The sequence below is a fragment of the Poecilia latipinna genome, unplaced genomic scaffold (assembly GCF_001443285.1).
Source record: "Poecilia latipinna isolate Pla-1442-1.1 unplaced genomic scaffold, P_latipinna-1.0 Scaffold1762, whole genome shotgun sequence".
Taxonomy (NCBI): Eukaryota; Metazoa; Chordata; class Actinopteri; order Cyprinodontiformes; family Poeciliidae; genus Poecilia; species Poecilia latipinna.
Window position 1 is genome coordinate 30,556 of NW_015114378.1, and position 17,533 is coordinate 48,088.

Consider the following 17,533-nt stretch of genomic DNA (forward strand, 5'->3'; position numbering starts at 1 on the left):
TAATATTTATTCTACACATTTTTATAGCATTGGAAAACATTAAGAATGATAGTGTCATGTTTGTCCTCCTACTGAAACTACATTAAAACAAAAAAATATATTTCCCACCCCCATCTTTTTCAATTTTCAAACATTTTTGAAAATGCTCCAGGGAGCCACTAAGGCAGTGCTAGCTGCAGATTGCCGACCCCTGTTCTATATTGTAGAAGAGTTTTCTTTGCTGTCAGTGTTATTTCAAAAATATTTCCTTTTTTTTATTTGTAACAATATTCAACTTTACTATCATCAATACATGAAAATTAAAGCCTCTGTGCAAAATGGGATTAAAACATGAACTGCTCCCTGCAAGGCTTTTTTTTTTTTTTTTAATTCATCGCGCCTCCCCCCCACCCCCTGCAACGGCACTGCGCACCCCGCACTTTGGGAACCACCGATATGGTAGCATAGTTAGTAGATTGTGCTATAAAATGGCACTATGCGCCTCGAAAATATGTAATAGAGCTCCTTTAAATAGTTAAATTAAAACTAATTTACTATATGTATTTAAAGGGAGAATTTTATTTTTATGGGGTTGTGTTGAGACACCCTAGCAGTAAGTGTCTGACTTGGAAAGTGTCTTTGCCTCTGACAAGTCTATAGGCAATTTATGACAGTGTTATATTGCTAATGGAGGCATTTTATGTGTAAAAAAGTGAAGAAGTCATTTTTGTCTTTTTTTGGCTGTGTACAGGTAGGGCAGGCTGTGCTCATGTCTCTTTACAATGCTGCACACGTGTACAGTTTGTAGTCACATGTTACCACGATATAAAAAAGTAAACAAAGCCTCAACATAATTAAGGAGTTGGCAAATGAGAGCGTCAAGAACGTCACTGAATGCATTTGAGTCATGTGTTTTCCAAGACAAAAACTGAAAAAACGAGGTCAAATAATTATATTCAGTAATGCAGTACAGTTATATCATCAAAAGACCAGCTAAAAGCTAACACAGGGCTAACAGAAGCAGATAGCACAATGCTATATGTTGTCTTTAATTAAATTGAATTAAGAATAAATGCAATTGATTGTCATTTTGATTTTAAAAGTGGTGAGATTTTTTTCAACCCCATTAGTCATAATGATGCACAACAAAAAAGTCTAGTGCAACCTGTGGTTGGAAGTCAAACCAATAGCCAGAACCCACAAAATTCATGTCTAAAATAAGCTTTAAAGTCATTTTAGCATTATTAGCAGCTTACCGCTTTGCTGTGAGCCTCATTTCCGTATAGAGAAGGAACTTTCCCCTCAGTCTTTTTGAAAATCTCTCAAAGGTTGCTGAAGCACTCCTCCTCAAGTGCTCTGTGCAAACAGACTTTCCCCACTGATGTGGGAACATTCCCGAAAAAAATCAAATTGAACCAGACACTTCGAATAGGCTCTGATGCCGGGGGATGATGTAAGAAATCTTCTCTACTTGTAACTTCGACATAACTGAACTGGGACTCCGAAATTGCTGTGATTTTGATGGCAGATTTACAAAACTGATTAGCTAGAAGTCATAACCTTGATTAGCAGTTCCACAGCAAGTGCTGTGATTTCATAGACAAGAAAACATTATAGGCAATAGAGAAAAATGAGCTGAGTGAAAAATATAACTCAAAATCAAAAAAGTAGTACTCATCACTAGTGATGAGTAGCTTAATAAAAAAAATCTATGCAGAACCGTGAGAGAATAAATTTAAACTTTTTGTACTCCTGTATGCTCAATGTACACAAAAAATATTTAAGGGCTAAAAAAGTAGATTTTGCAAGATATGTTGTCTTTAATTAAATCGAATTAAGATTAAATGCAATTAAATATGTCATTTTGGTTTTAAAAGTGGTGAGATTTTTTTCAACCCCATTAGTCATAATGATGCACAACAAAAAATCTAGTGCAACCTGTGGTTGGAAGTTAAGTAATTATACACCTCTGTCTGAACTTGGTCAGTTGTGCTTATTTGTTCAACAACTCTTAACTTAAAATATAAATTTTCTTCATTTGCTTACATGCGCTATAGTTTTAAAGTCCATTACAGTGATAACAAGAATTGAGAACAGTCTAGGGGAATCATACCATAAATATAACTGGTCGTGAGTATTCATTCACATTCTTTACTTTCGGAAGTGAGGGGTTAGTGTTACTGTGCATTTATAGTTATCGAAGGGATTTTGTTTGTCCCCCCCCTCCTTTGCATAGCACACAATAAAAGTGTAAATAAATAAATAAAGTAATAAGAGTAAACATACAGCAATAATAAATATCAATGTGCAGGGACACAAGCATATCGCTCAGTATATTACTGAATATATATTCAACATGTAAAAGACACAGCTCTAGAGACTGTGTGCATATAAAGTAGGGCTGTTGTAAAAGAATAGTTTAGCAATCGAGTACTCTATAGAATATTTTTACAATTATCAGAGGAATCGGATTGATCGCTCTCTTTCTCTCTCACATTCCTACCATTCACTTCCAAACCTTGACGACGCAATTCCGATGCCAGAAAAGCTATCGTAGTCCAACCATCACACCACAAAGTTCAACAATCCTTATTTGTCCGCCAACCCTGGCAAAACGTCGCACAATTCAAGACCATGCTGCTATCACTTCACAACAACTCATAGGAGGAAGTGATAGCACTGCCCTCCGCAAATAATGATCTGGTCGGCACATGGTCCGCTAATAAAAAATAATTTAACGAAGCTTCGAGGCAGATAAATTTTAATAACCGAGGTACTCAAATCATTCGAGGAATCATTTCATCTCTAATATAGCCTGATAGCCTTGGACAGGAAAGTCTTGCGTTCTAGCACATCTGCGTGCACCGATTGAAGTTTTCTGGTCAATTTACTGATCTTTAAAAATCCTGACCTGCTGATTTCAATTTTGGCCAATACAGATGTGTCTGAAATGTTGCTAAATATAGCAAGAAAATTGCTGAGTTGGCGACAGTGGGATGACTATTGTTAACTGTGAACATGCAGACATGACCTGATGTGTGGGTTTATCACACAACCCTCTCAGCAGAGCAAAAGAGGATGGTTTAGCTGACTTTTAGACTTTTGCCAAGATAGACCGGTGGATAAGATTAACCACTCCTCAATCTCCAAAAATTAAGGAAATCAGGGCCAATTTATCAGCTCAGTTATTGGTTCACCACTTATGTTCATACGTTATTGATTCTGTTGGAAATGGATATAAAGTCTAACAGCAGTTGGGAGGAAGACAGTCCTATAACACTTTTTAGTGCACTTAGTATGCAGTAGTTTGCCCAGTTCAGCAACAGCTTCATACATGGGATGGAAGACACTGTCTATCAGTGATGTTATTTTTGCCAGAGTCCTTCTGTCTCCCACCATCTGTACTGGGTCAAAGGCCATCCTTGAAAAAATGTGGCCTTCTTGATGATCTGATCTAACCTCGTCCTCTTAGCTGTAGATAAGCCGCTGCTCCCACAAAGGACACCATAGACGATGGCTGATGCCACTAGAGTCAAAGAATGTCTTCATAAGACATAAGATTTTTGTCATTATGTTTCCAGAATGTAATGAAATTGGAGTGGTACCGTCAGTGATAAATAAAGTCTTAATCAGTCCTTAGGGTGCAGCATAAGGTGTGGGTATGTCTGGAGGGGGCAGAGAGGATGTAAGGTGGACAGATAGATTTCATAGCTCTTGGGGGAAAAAGCTGTTTTTTAGCCACGTGGTTGTGCACTGTACCGTTTCCCTGGTGGTAGTGGTACAAACAGTTTGTCCTGGGTGGGTGGGATCAGCAGCAATACAACTGGCCTTCCTTTGCAGTCTGCCAGTATATATTACATCCAGGTTCGGTAGTTGACTTCCCATGATCCAATGGGCAGTTTTCACCACCCGGGCCAAGTTCTTTTTGTCCTCGATTGTGCAGTTACCATACCATACAGTCAAACTGTGGCAGAGGATGCTCGCGGCTCTGTAGAAGTTCTTTAACAACTGAGCAGGGAGTCCGGCCCTTTTCAATTTCCAACAAGACAAAGAGTCTTTGTTGGGCCTTCTCCATCAGAAAAGAGGTGTTCAGCAACCAGGTCAGGTCCGAGGTGATGTGGATGCCCAGGAATTTGACTCCACTACCTCCCCTTGTATTCTAATAGGTGGATGCACTGTCCTCCTGGACCTTCTGTCCACTATGACCTCGTTGGTCTTGCTGTTGTTGAGCACCACTGAACACCACTTGGACAGGTTCTGGATCTCCTCTCTGCACAGGGTCTCATTATTGTTTGTTATCAGACCCATTATGGTGGTATCATCTGCAAACTTTAGAACCCTGTTCAAGGAGTGAATAGCTACACAGTTGTGGGTGAACAGTGTAAACCGGACTAAGCACACAGCCCTGCAGTGTGCCTGTATTGAGGGCCAGTACATTTACACTGTATGGATGATATTCGGTCCCCTATTCTCACCACCTGAGGCCGGTTGGTGAGAGTACCTGATCCAAAGGCACATTGATGTTGAAAGTCCCAGGTCGTGGGGTTAATGCAACTGGGCAGTAGTCATTTCAGCCAGTCATAGCCAATTTATTTGGTACCAGCACAATGATGGAGGACTTAAGGCAGACGGACAGTGGAAAACTGCAGGCACAGATTGAAAATGTCTAAAAAGAAATCTACCAACTGGTCAGCACAAGACCTCTGAGTCCTTCCAGATACCTTGTCCGGTCCTGCGGCTCTTTTGGGGTTAATCCTCTTCAGAGAAGAAGTCACCTAGTTGAGCTGCAGGATTTAGGGGCTGATATTGCTCCTCTAGTTGGAGGGGAGGATTGCTTTCTCTCCCACTAGTGGCATCAAATCTAGAGAAGAAACAGTTTAATGTATCAGGAAGAAAGGGAACTTCACAGATCCACTGGCTAGTGCTCTTGTAGTTTGTCATAGTCCTGAGTCCTTTCCACATATTTCATGAGTCATTGTTGTTGAAGTGTTCCTCAATGCACCACCTGTACCTACGTTTTGCCAGCCGTCTCTTGGGCCACCCCAAGAGTGGTGGTCCAAGAGAGGTGAGATAAAATCCTGCTTTGAATATACAAATCGGGATGTCTGATTCTTAATTTTCAGTAAGTCTTCCCTGCTGTACTGCTTCAGCACTTCAGCTGTCCTACCAGATAACAAAAAATAGACTAAAAATGTTAATAAATAAAAGAAAAGTTGAGCGCTCCATGCCGTTGCGTGTTTATGTGCTGCCATAGCAACAGTAAGGTGCAATCTCAGCCTTCTCAGCAGTTAAAGCCTGCTCTGACCCTTCCTGTAAAGCACATCAGTATTATTAGTCCAGTGTAGGCAGGGGTTGGGGAAGTTGTACACTAACATAATAGTGGGGCTAACGTAAGGGCGAGGACTGCGTGGACATGTGGGGTACAATCAGAGCAGGGAGGGAGAGAAGCCAACATGAGAGCGCGAGGGCAAAATACAGGTCATTTACGGGAAAGTGCTCTCGTATTATTATACGGGAGCACTGCGGGAAAGGGGGGTAAAAAAATAGTAGCTTTCCAGCCAAAACATCAGATCTGCTCAAGGGTGGATCTACTGGGTTGCCACCCTTTGATCTACTGGGTTGCCACCTCTACTGGGTTGGCCACTCTGGTTGCCACCATAGCCGGCAACTATGAATTCAACAAACAGTCATCGCAAATTGGACATAAGAATGTGAATATTTTTTTTCCCAACAGCATTGAATGCAACACAAAATAACCTGACACCAATTTCAGACTTCTGACTGAATAGATTCTAATTCAGATTTATTTGTGTCCCAAATGGGCAAGTGATGTTACAGGAAGTATAAGAACTAAAAGACAAAGTATCAAAGTTAAAAAATAAAAACAATGAAACATACCAAAGAAGAAACATAAATCAATACATAATGGGAAGAGTACAGCAGTGTATATCATTGTCAACAGACAGTTGCTACGAACACCAACAGTCAGGTGTAATTCCCCCTGCATTAAAAATAGCGAGAAATGAGAGAGGAGCTTTAAGGACAGAAGATAGCAGTATTTATATACTGAACTGTACATCACATGATGGTGCATGTGTGGCCGTCGTGTGCACAACTGTGCACATTGAGTCGGGAAAATCGGTGGTCGGAAAATGACAAGATCAGGCAAAGAATCTGAATAAGAGATGCAATGGATGCACTGCAACTAAATAAGGTCCTAGTGTATCACATTTCACAGGTTTGTAAAACGTTTTAACTAAAGAAATGTTTAAAAAGTGGGAAGTAGGTCAGTTCTGCTAACTTGACTTTGATAATTTTATCATGTACCTGTGCTGCACAGATCGGTGTGTTTCGGATTAGTTAACACTAAAATAAAGCGACCCACACACCTACTTTCTGACAGATCATCAGTAGAGCAGGTGACTAAATTGGCTAATTAATTACTGCAGGTTCACTTATTGATGATTGCAGAATTAACATCAAACGTGAAAACAAAACTGCAGTGGGCTGTTCTGTTTTGTTTGTTTTTATGCATGTTTTTTTACATAAGAAATATGTTTCTGTTTTTTGGAGTTTACTCCGGATACACTTGAACATAAACTCTGTTCTGTGGACTTGTAGAGCTGTTGTCTGTTGTCATAGCAATGAGTCTTGCTATGACTTGCTATAACCAAGCCAAAAAGTCATTTTCTGTGGAGTAAAACCGACACACAAACCAAGAAAAAGCAGAACAAAAAGTGGTTTGGCATTGTTTTCACTTGTTTTACAGTATTATTTTCTGTTTACTGTGACATACTGCAACTGCTGCAATATCTAAAAGTTCAATAAGTGTCATTCTGGACTAATTGCATCTTTTGTTTGTAGAACATGGCGATATCCATAACAATCACCAAACGGGATGATATTTCATAAAGTAGAGCATGGTTTGTTAATCTTTAACAGACTTAAGATTCCTAAAGTGTCAATTATTAATTAAGTGTAATTAAATTACTGACCAAAAAAGAGAAGTTTGTTTTGACCTCTCTTCTATCTGAACTGACAGAAACCAAACTGTTTATAAATGTATTTATATCTTGGGAGTATACATATTTTACGTATCAAAACATCAGCAATTTCCTCTGCTTTAATTTAAGCCATATTTAATAGAAATGGGATAATTAATTATGTAAGTACAAGCTAATATGCATTAAATGTTTGAGACTGAGATATAATCAAAAGTAGTCGAGTTGATCAGCATTCTGTGGAATATTACTGAATTCCTGAGTTACATTTGAATCAGAATATTTTAGGCAAAATTGAACATTTTACCTAAAAAAAAAATTCTGAATTTTCCTTCTATGGGTCAATAAAATATATTTCTAATCGATTCCAGACAATACATACATACATTGGAAACATCCAAAAACTGTACAAACCTAGAATAAGCAGAAAAAGGGAAAATAGGCATTTTTTTTCTAGACAAAGCTCCTTCATTTGATAAGGAAAACAAGCATGTTTACCTTATTTAGCAGTTTTCCCAGCCTGTGCAGGTAGTTAACAATTTCACCAGTGGTGTTGAAGACAAGTTCACAAAGTGCTTGCATGACGCTGCGGTAAAGTGAGCCGATACTTGTAAATATGCAGTCAAGCCAGCCAATGTTAGCTCTTCTTAAAATTTGTTTCGTACAGACGATTATATAAATATATACCTGCCATTTGTGGCGACAATTGGAAACGTTTTTTATGTCTTTTCCTTTAAGAAATATTTAAAGGTGCCCTGTAATCCATCTAGGGCTGTCCTTTTCTTATTTGACTGTTTCCTATTTTTGCTGGTAAAAAGCTTTTTCAGAGCTTGTTGGAGCCGCAGCACCTGGTTATTGTGTAGCGTGATTGGCCGGAGTCACCAAAGAATTCAAACCATCCAGCAGCAAACTGCTACATGTGTTTTGCCTTTTGTGGTTTATCCTCCCAAGTATTTTTTGTTTGTTTATTTTTACATAAAACCCATGAAAACAGGAATTTTAAAAATTAGAATACTGTGAAGAAATCAGCTCACATTTTACAGGGCATGAATGTTGTAAAGTGTAAATAATGTAATGACACCTGGTGGAAACCAGGTGTCATTACATTATTTTAATTTGGTTCAATTGTCTCAGTTCTGTTCAATATAGGGAAGACTGCAGACCTTACTGCTGGCCAGAAGACCATCATTGATGTCTTCCATAGGATGTGTTTGGCAAATGTTCATAGCTAAGGAAACTGGATGTTCAATAGAGTGCTGTGTCCAAGCATGTCAAAATATCATACAAAATTTACGGTAATTACATTGATTAATTAGGGACAACTATTTTCATCAAGTCAACAGTTGAGAAACAACAGCTTTCTGCAGTTGGTTTGAAGCAAGTTGTGGCTAAAACAGAGATAAGTGAGGAAACATGTCTGCACATTGTGGCTCCTCAGAACACAAGAAAACGCTGCAAGGCCATATCTAATTTTGTTCTTGTGCCAAAGACCACAGTAGAAAGGATTAAAAAATTACAAGACATCTTAAAAATCTCAGGGTGTGTTAGGACGTCATGTGACACCTGCACTATTAAAGTGATGGATCAATATGCAGACCTTACTGAAGAATGAGGGACTTATTGGTGGCAAGATCTCCAGACAGTTCAACAAACACTGCATATCTTTGGATTCTATCAGTTTTATGTGAAAGTTGTTTCTGGGTTTTGCTCTGCTGTTTTACTTGACTTGACTACCTTATCTTGCTTTACCTGCTTTTAAGCCCTAGGAGGGGTTCAGTAGGCTCTGCATAATGTTTTTATCCTGTGCACAGCTCCGGCAATTACACTTTTTTCTGTCCAGAGAATTTTTCGTGAAATACGTATTGATTACAATAATTTTGCAACTATAATTTTGCAAAACATTGCAAACCATTTCAGGGCTGCTTCTTATTACACAATTGTGGAAACATGACTTCTGCAGAACCTCACCTTAAAGCTACAGTATGTAATTTTTTATTAAAAAAGAAAATGTTTTTTACATATTTGTTAAAACTATCACTATGTCATGACTGTATGAAACAGATCATAGCTCCTCTGCTTCTCCTATGGTTCTCCTATATCAAACATATTTTCAATTTAAATGAAGAGAATGAAGTAATACAATATAAAATACAATGACTTAAATTGCTGTAGTACTGTATGTACTAGGTCATCAAATCAGTGTCAGTTGACAGTGTCAACAAAGTTGCCTGTAGAGATTTTTAAGGTCCAGCAGGTGTCAGTATTCAGTGACAATATCAACAGTATCAATACAGATACAATGTTGTGACGCCTTGTTAACCCATCACTAGTGTTTACTATGTTGTTGTAAATAGGGTTGCACAATATATCAGTACTAATATCAGTATGGACTGATTTGCAATCTTTTAAACATGTCAAATAAATAAAACTAGGTTGATATGAAGAACCACTATTTATTTTCATTTCTTGTTTTTGTTTCTGCTCATGTTTTTTAAAGGTGTTGAAACGGTTTATCACCATTCAGTGATTTGGAGGCGACAGATGTCCTGCTCCAACCCCTCACTGTCGGCTCCTTCCTTCCCAAGAAACATTGGAGTCATCGTTGCTTCCTGAACTATATGGCTCAAAAAGTGTGGTTGCAGTTCTTCAGTAGAACCAGCTCCCTCTTCTTCAACACTCCATCTAGCTTCTTCCTTCTTGCCTGGTAAATGCACCTTCTATGCAGGAAAGTAATCCATTGTACATGATTTGTATCAGAGAAGTTCCATGTCACGCCACATCTTTTTGTCATTTTGAAAAAGGATTCCATTTTTTCTAAATTATTTGTTTACACTTCTTAGAGGGGAGAGAATTAAAACATGGAGTCCAAGACAGACACTACTCCTAAAGCAGTCTTTCTCACATTGTGGTCCCTGGACTACTGTTGGTCAATGGGCTAGTGGTCCATAAGGTAATGCATATAAACGACAGTTTTTTTGCCGTGACTTACCAAATGATTGTGTTTAGTAATAATGGGTAAGTGGCTTAAAACTGGGTCACTCAAAAGAAAAGCTGAAGATACCAGTGGAAAGAAAACAACTCCTGGACTACATATATGATCAGAGGAAGATGAGTCAAACCTGCTGAGAGTTTTGATGTCGTTTTCTAGAGATTCACTTCTTTTGAATGGCTCTTTGCCTTGAATGGTAGGACTCAAGTCTGTTAGTGAGAATTGTTCTTTATTTTTTATGACTTTGCTTGCTCACACATCGACTTTTTATTTAATTAAAAATTAAATGAAGTAAATACTATAGATAAATAAATGGGTGTATATTTTTTATATTGTGGGCTGCACAGTGGCGCAGTAGGTAGAGCCTTTGCCTTGCAGCAAGAAGCTCCTGGGTTCGATTCCCGGCCCGGGCCCTTTCTGCATGGAGTTTGCATGTTCTCCCTGTGCATGCATGGGTTCTCTCCGGGTATGGCAAGCCGTTTTAACATGAATTCGGTTTTACCGCCCTTATATTCCAGATATCTCAAATTGTTTTGTCAGTAGATGTTTTAGCGATTTAAGATATCTCTAATTATATTTCGACTAGACAAAATACCTATTTGAGATATCTCTAATTACTAGTCGAAATGATGTCAGATTTACCATTGACTTGTATGGAGACTTCAATTCAAGATATCTACAATGAATTACTGACTATCTGAAATACACATTTGAGATATCTACAATTAAATTATGACTAGTCATAAAGTAAATTCAAGATATCTCGATTTTAGTTTTGACTAGTCATAATTCTAATTAAAGATATCTCAAATGGCAACATAATTCAATATATCTTATATGTATTTTTGGATAGGAGAAATGTAGTTTTGACTAGTGAAAACTAAATTATAGATATCTTGAACTGTAATTTTGACTAGTCAAAATTCCTTTTAAGATATCTCTAAATGAATTGGAGATATCTTGAATTACACAGCTTTTCTTTTTAAAATATCTTAAATTGACATTCTGACTAATCAGAATGACATTACTGATATCTTGAATATGTATTATGTACAATCAAAACGTCCCTGACTTACGTAGCAATTTGAAAGTTTAATAAAACAATGAAAAATAGAGAAAACGAAAAAAGATGTTTGAAAATTCGCCGCTTTCATGTTGAAAATGGTTTGACAATAGCAATTTTAGCTTTTGAAAGCTGTTTTTAAGTGCATTGGGTTCGTCGGAAATGAATAAACAGGAAATTCTTTGCAGATTTCGGAAGCAGTCTTATAGTTTATGAAGTTTTGCTATCTCTACATTTCCAACATTGCTGAGCTCTTTCTAATTTGTAGCATTTACTGACAATTTTGTGCAGGAAACATCTGCAGGCAACTGTTTGGACACCACAAAGGGGCTTCCAAGTCATTCTTAATTCAGATAACTAAAATTGTAATTTTGACTAGTCACAATTGTGTTGAAGACATCTTAAATCGTAATTACGGTTATGTGTCCCGTCAAATGACAGATCATGTGACGTCATTTGAGATATCTTGAAAGGAATTTTGACTAGTCAAAATGTACTTGAAGATATCTTGAATTATTATTCTTACTAGTCAAAATGTAAATACAGATATCTTAAATTACCATTCCGGATAGTCAAAATGTAGTTTTGTCTAGTGAAAATACATTTTTTGAATTCTGGAATGGTGTAAAGGTGTAAAGAAAATGGATGGAAGGATTTTTTATATTGAATTTTTCTGAAGGTTTTTGTTTCTGCCAAAGCAACTCAAGTCTATTTTTCTTTAATTGTGCTTCTAAATTGCAAATAGACCTAAATATTGATGCACACAACACTTGTAGTAAATAACATCTGTTTTTATTTCCATGTGTTTAACATCATCATAGAAACCACACTTTCACAATATGTAAATAATTCAGAGTATGATTGGAGTATGATTGTTCATGACAGCAAGTGTGCTAAGAGACTAGTATTTTGATTTCAGGTTGTATATGTTAAGATGTTGTCTGTGAGTGTGTAATGGATTAAGTGGTCCTCGACATGAAAAGGTTTAGGAACGCTGTGCTAAAGGGAAATCGAGAATGAATTCATGTTCAGAACCTCAGAATTTTAATCTAAGCAGAAAATAAGATTTTTAGCTTTGAAGGGCATTTAAATTGGTAACACTTTATTTGAAGGGGGTTGAATAAGACTGTCATNTGAAGTCTTCTTCAAAAACTAAAGATAAGCAAAATTATGTAAACCCCAAACCCCCAAAAAACCCTACCAAACGTAGATCCACATTTCATATAAAGCCAGGTGAATCAGCCAGAAACGGGAGTTAACTTATTTACGGAATAAAAACTCTCGGTTCAGACCTGTAGTGACAGCAGACCCGGTGGATTCAACGGAACAATGGTGGCCTACCTTAATGGACCAACGCCAGAACCAAAGCGCTTCGAGACGGACAGCGGTTTACTTCTCCTCTCACAAACGCGCTGACTGCCAGGCCCGCCGCGCGTTTGTGGATGTCGGTAAAACGTCCACCTTAAATAGTTAGTCAAAAAAAAAAAAAAAAAATGCAGAGGCGAAAGAAAGAGGAGCCCAGACGAAGCCTTTCATCCTCTCCAAGTTCATGCATGGACTGGACCTTTCTGAAAATCTGGTGGCGTGTTATATTAAAGTCCATCAAGAATAAGAGATCAAGAATGCTTTACGAGCGCAGATTTCAAATATCGGAGATATCCAACCCTCTAACCCATAGGGTTTTATTTTAGATATAACAATATAGGTAAATTTAACATATTTCTGAAACTAAAGCTGGAACAGTACCTACTGAACATTTAAATAAATCTATTAAACAGGTGTTAAAATCATTTTTGGATGTAATCTCTTCTGTGGTTGGCCAGCATGTTTTTACATTGTTTCAGAAAAGACTGCACGGATAAACACAGTTTTATTGGCTACAATATATGTATAATCACTATTATACATATATTGTAGCCAATAAAATTCGTGTAAAATGTACGAGGTTTTCAGCCGGGTAGATGTCAATATTTCTCAATTGAAATTATACAAGTTTAACAGCTAAATATATTAGTTATTTTCTTCTGAATTTTTAAAATGTGTGTTCTGGTTTGTACCACTGATGTGAATATTAATCAATAAGACATTTACTCTATTAAAAATGCTGAGAGTGAAATAGTATTTTATTCAGTTTTGGCTAAAGATCAAAAGACGTGTTTGTTTCTCACCGGTTTCCAGTTATTGAATGTCAAAGTTATGTTTATTGGCATTTATTGGCCTTAATTATAAAGGTATTAAGGCACTGCTGATTCCTTCATTTCAATTACACATTTTTAAATTCCCTTTTAAGCATGGTGGCTCACTAATAGCACAATAACATCCATCCATCCATCCATCCATCCATCCATCCATCCATCCATCCATCCTGCATGTTTAAGATGTTTTTGTCCTGTCCAGCACAACTATTCATTACGAAACTGTGACATTTCACATAACAGAAGAAGTAAAATATCTAAAAACCCCCTACCCTGACAAAGTCACATCTAAACTGTTTTTATTGCAACCGTGGCAAAGAAGGACCATTACTATTGCCACAGCCATAGCTTTGCTTGCTAGTAACTTTGACTTTAGCATTCATGCTTTTGCTAAACAAGTTACAGAAATGTTATCCACTTTTAGAATTAATTTAATTATTTACCTTTATCACATTTTAGCATGTTTTCCACAAAACAGTTTACATAAATATCAGCCTTAGATTTTTCTGCTAAGGATTATGAATAATAACAGCTACTTGTAATCAAAATGTTTTGCTATAGGATTTGTAACAAAGTAAAGCAGCAAATGTTCTTAGCATTTAACCACTACTGAACATTTACTATATTTAATACATAAATGTAATATTTTCTCAAATTTCTTCATACTGCACCTTAACCTAGTAATCATCATCCATGTTGATTATAAAGAAAAATAATTGTCTCAATGTAACAATTTATGTACAAACAGGCCTGATTTGTGTACAATTACTATAAATGATGCATATTGGCAGAAAATTTGGAAAAGTCCCTGAGGCTTATTTTCAGACTGGGCTTTATTTACTGCAGGTTAATGAAACAGAAATAACATTAGCATCAGGATTACTCATCAGCTTTAATATATATATATATATATATATATATATATATATATATATATCAGCAGCAAAGAGCCTTCCTGGATTTGTCTGAAGTGTGTGTGTTTGCGCGTGCGTGTGTGTGTGTGTATGTGGGTGTGTAGGTGTGTGTATTTTTGTGTGTGTGTGTACGTGTGTGTGTATGTGTACGTGTGTGAGAGGGAGGTAAATATTGAGGTTTATTAGAGCCATAACTTGTTAAACACCAGAGAAAACTGAACAGTAAAACAGTTGAAGGCGAACTCTCTGCACACTGCAGCCTAATCTTAGACCTGTCAGTCAGGAGCCCAAAAAAAAAAAAAAAAAAAAAAACACGTTGAAAACCTGAAGGATGCAACTGCATCACTTTTTGTCCAACTCTGTGGTTGTGGAGAATTCACACAATCACTTAAAATGTAAGCACAATTTGAATTAGTTTTGAATTTATAATGAAAAGTGGAAGAATGCATTCTCAGATTTTAACTTGGACAAACATTTTTTCATTTTTATCATCAAAAGTCTGAACAAAGTGATCTTAAGCTGCAGTTGTGATAAATCAAAGAATTTCTAAGTAAATTATTTCCGTTAGAGTGAACCAAACCCCCCATCTAATGAGTCAATGGCAGCATCTTGTGGCAAAAAGTGGCATTACAATATTTCTTTTCTTCAAAGTTTGAGTTGAGGAGCAGGTGATACAATGTCTTTAGTTCCATTTTTTTGTTAAATGGATGCATAAAATATGTCATGATATGATTTTTATGCATATTTGCATATATTAGGTCGTTTTCAGCAGAATTCTGTCTCTCACACTTTTTAAATAAATTTTCCCAGATTTAAAAGTGATTCAAAGTGGCCTTAACCAATGTAAAGTTAGAATTTCTGGTGCTCTTACAAACAAATGTCACATCATTGGACTTCTGAACAGAATTACAATCCTAAACATATTTTCCTCTCTTATGCATGGTTTCTAATGTCCTGGTAGAGATAACGTTGGCCATATTCGGTCAAATCTTGTGAATTAGTATTTACAGTAACTTTCTTCAATAACCTGGCATTTAAGTTCACAGGTAGCAAATTTTATTACTAAATTCATGCTGAAAATGGGTAATATTTACATTCAAAATTTGATCAGAGTATGACATCTGTGTTACAACTGATTTTTGTCAAATTGTATTTGCAGAATGACAAAGTGAGCACTCTTGGCAGCAAACCATCTTTGATGTATTTCTCTCTGGTGAACTTGGCAACAAGAATTTAGGCAGATTCAAAAGGTCCATACTTTATACGGTTTGTACCTTGGAAAACTTTCGTCTTTGTGAGTATTTATTTATGTGTTTTTCTTTAGTCCTTAGAATGTAGAGCAGTGCACACAGTCTTTGGGTGTATTTTTAAAATGGGTAACACTTTATTTGAAGGGGGTTGAATAAGACTGTCATGACACTGTCAAAGACATGACATAACACCTGTCATGAACATCAATAAGTCTTCATAAATAGTTATGACTGTTGTCATAAAGCATCATTCGGTAAATAATTACACTTTTAATACAAAGTTGACATTATTCGAAATGTCTTCATTATGACAACTTGTCATTAATCTAGACAAAATGTCTTCGTTATGACAACTTGTCATTAACCTCGCCAAAAATATCTTCGTTATGACAACTTGTCATTAACCTCGCCAAAAATGTCTTCGTTATGACAACTTGTCATTAACCAAGAAATCATGATCCAACATAAATTTGTTATAAAAGCATTACCGATTAAACTTTAAAAATTAGCTTTATGTAGTAATATTATAAAACTTTGCCATGTTGTTTAGTCTTAATTTTCTTAATTTAATCGATCCTAAAGTTTTACAGCAATATGTCTACAAAGTACTTATGAACTTAGCATTTGAAACATTATTTAAGGCTGTTTTAACCCTTGTGCGTGCGAGGACTGAGGCAAACAAAAAGAACTGTGGCAAATGATAAAAGTTTTACGTGTGTGGGGTCGGTTGGTATGGACCCCATTTCTAAACACAAGGGCTAAGTAGTGCAATACACCAACACCACCAGTGAGAGGCAGCAGTGCACGAACAGGCGTGCAGTGTGTTGGTGAAGAAGAAATCTTCCATATTGTGGCGCAAACCTAACACAAGTTATAACCATAGACATAATATAAGCATATATTATGTCTATGGTTATAACGGCCAGACCTCCTGTTTAAAAAGAAATCGAAGTTTGATACCTAATACATATGAGGTATGTGTCTTATTAACTTTACATTTTCTTTGAGAAAATAACATTAACTATGTTCTCTTTCTTTGTAATGTTAGCTATGAGCAATTCAAGCCAATCCTACCTTGCTATTACAAGAACAGCTGTAATTTCTGAGCATTTCTGGACACCTTCAAAGAGCTGCTAACAGGAAATGAAGACAAGAAGAAGATCTCCTGTTTTCAGAGCATTACAGGAAGATGGTAATGCTGGATGGTATTACGAAGGAGATGGCTGACATAATCAAAGCAAAAATGTTACTATTGAAAGAACCTATTTTCTTAAGTTAAAGAATAAGTAATTCTGTTTTAGTTTTTCAATCAGCATTTCAGAGTAACAATATACTGACCAGACGTTAAACCCTCTGTTATCTTAGAACAAGTTATCTTTTGTTTTATTCCAATGTACAAAGGGTTTGTTCTACAGTTATGATGGTAGTTATAAGTAGTCCAGTGTGTTTCACTTCATTTGAGGTAAGACTCTGTTAGCATTGCATTTGACACTGTAATACTAAATTACATCTTCATTATTGTTGCTACTAGTTTCAATTTACTTGAGGTAAAAGTTAATATTAATGACACTTAATGACTGTCATAACTGTTGTAACTTGTTTCACTTTACTTGAGGTAATAGTTAATATTAATGACACTGTAATGACAATGACTTTGTCATAACTGTTGTAACTTGTTTCACTTTACTTGAGGTAATAGTTAATATTAATGACATTGTAATGACACTTAATGATGTCTTCATAACTGTTGTAACTTGTTTCACTTTACTTGAGGTAATAGTTAATATTAATGACATTGTAATGACACTTAATGACATATTCATAACTGGTGCTACTTGTTCCACTTTAGTTGATGTAAAAAAAAATGTTAATGAGTCTGTTATTAAATCATTTGACCGTGTAATAATAGTGAAATCTTTATTGCTTGTCCTACTTGTTTTACTTTATTTCAGGGAGTGGAAATATTAATTATTGTTTTGTTAAAGCTTTTGCTAGTGTAATAATTAAATCATTATGACAAATTTATGTTAGATCATGATTTCTTGGTTAATGACAAGTTGTCATAACGGAGACAATTTTGTCTAGGTTAATGACAAGTTGTCATAACGAAGACATTTTTGTCTAGGTTAATGACAAGTTGTC

At 36.3% G+C, this 17,533-nt stretch overlaps 1 protein-coding gene across 2 annotated transcripts in view; it reads left to right on the forward strand.

Moving 5' to 3' along the window:
* si:ch211-214e3.5 (zinc finger protein 518A) overlaps positions 1–17,533 on the forward strand; it is a 38,716-nt gene that overhangs the window by 10,084 nt on the left and 11,099 nt on the right. Inside the window, exon 2 of one of the 2 annotated variants that reach the window (XM_015060981.1) lies at positions 9,478–9,636. The gene's annotated coding sequence lies outside the window, so the exon portion shown is untranslated. Of the gene's footprint in view, positions 1–9,477; positions 9,685–17,533 lie in introns of both variants that reach the window. The other variant, XM_015060979.1, reaches the window with a different exon arrangement.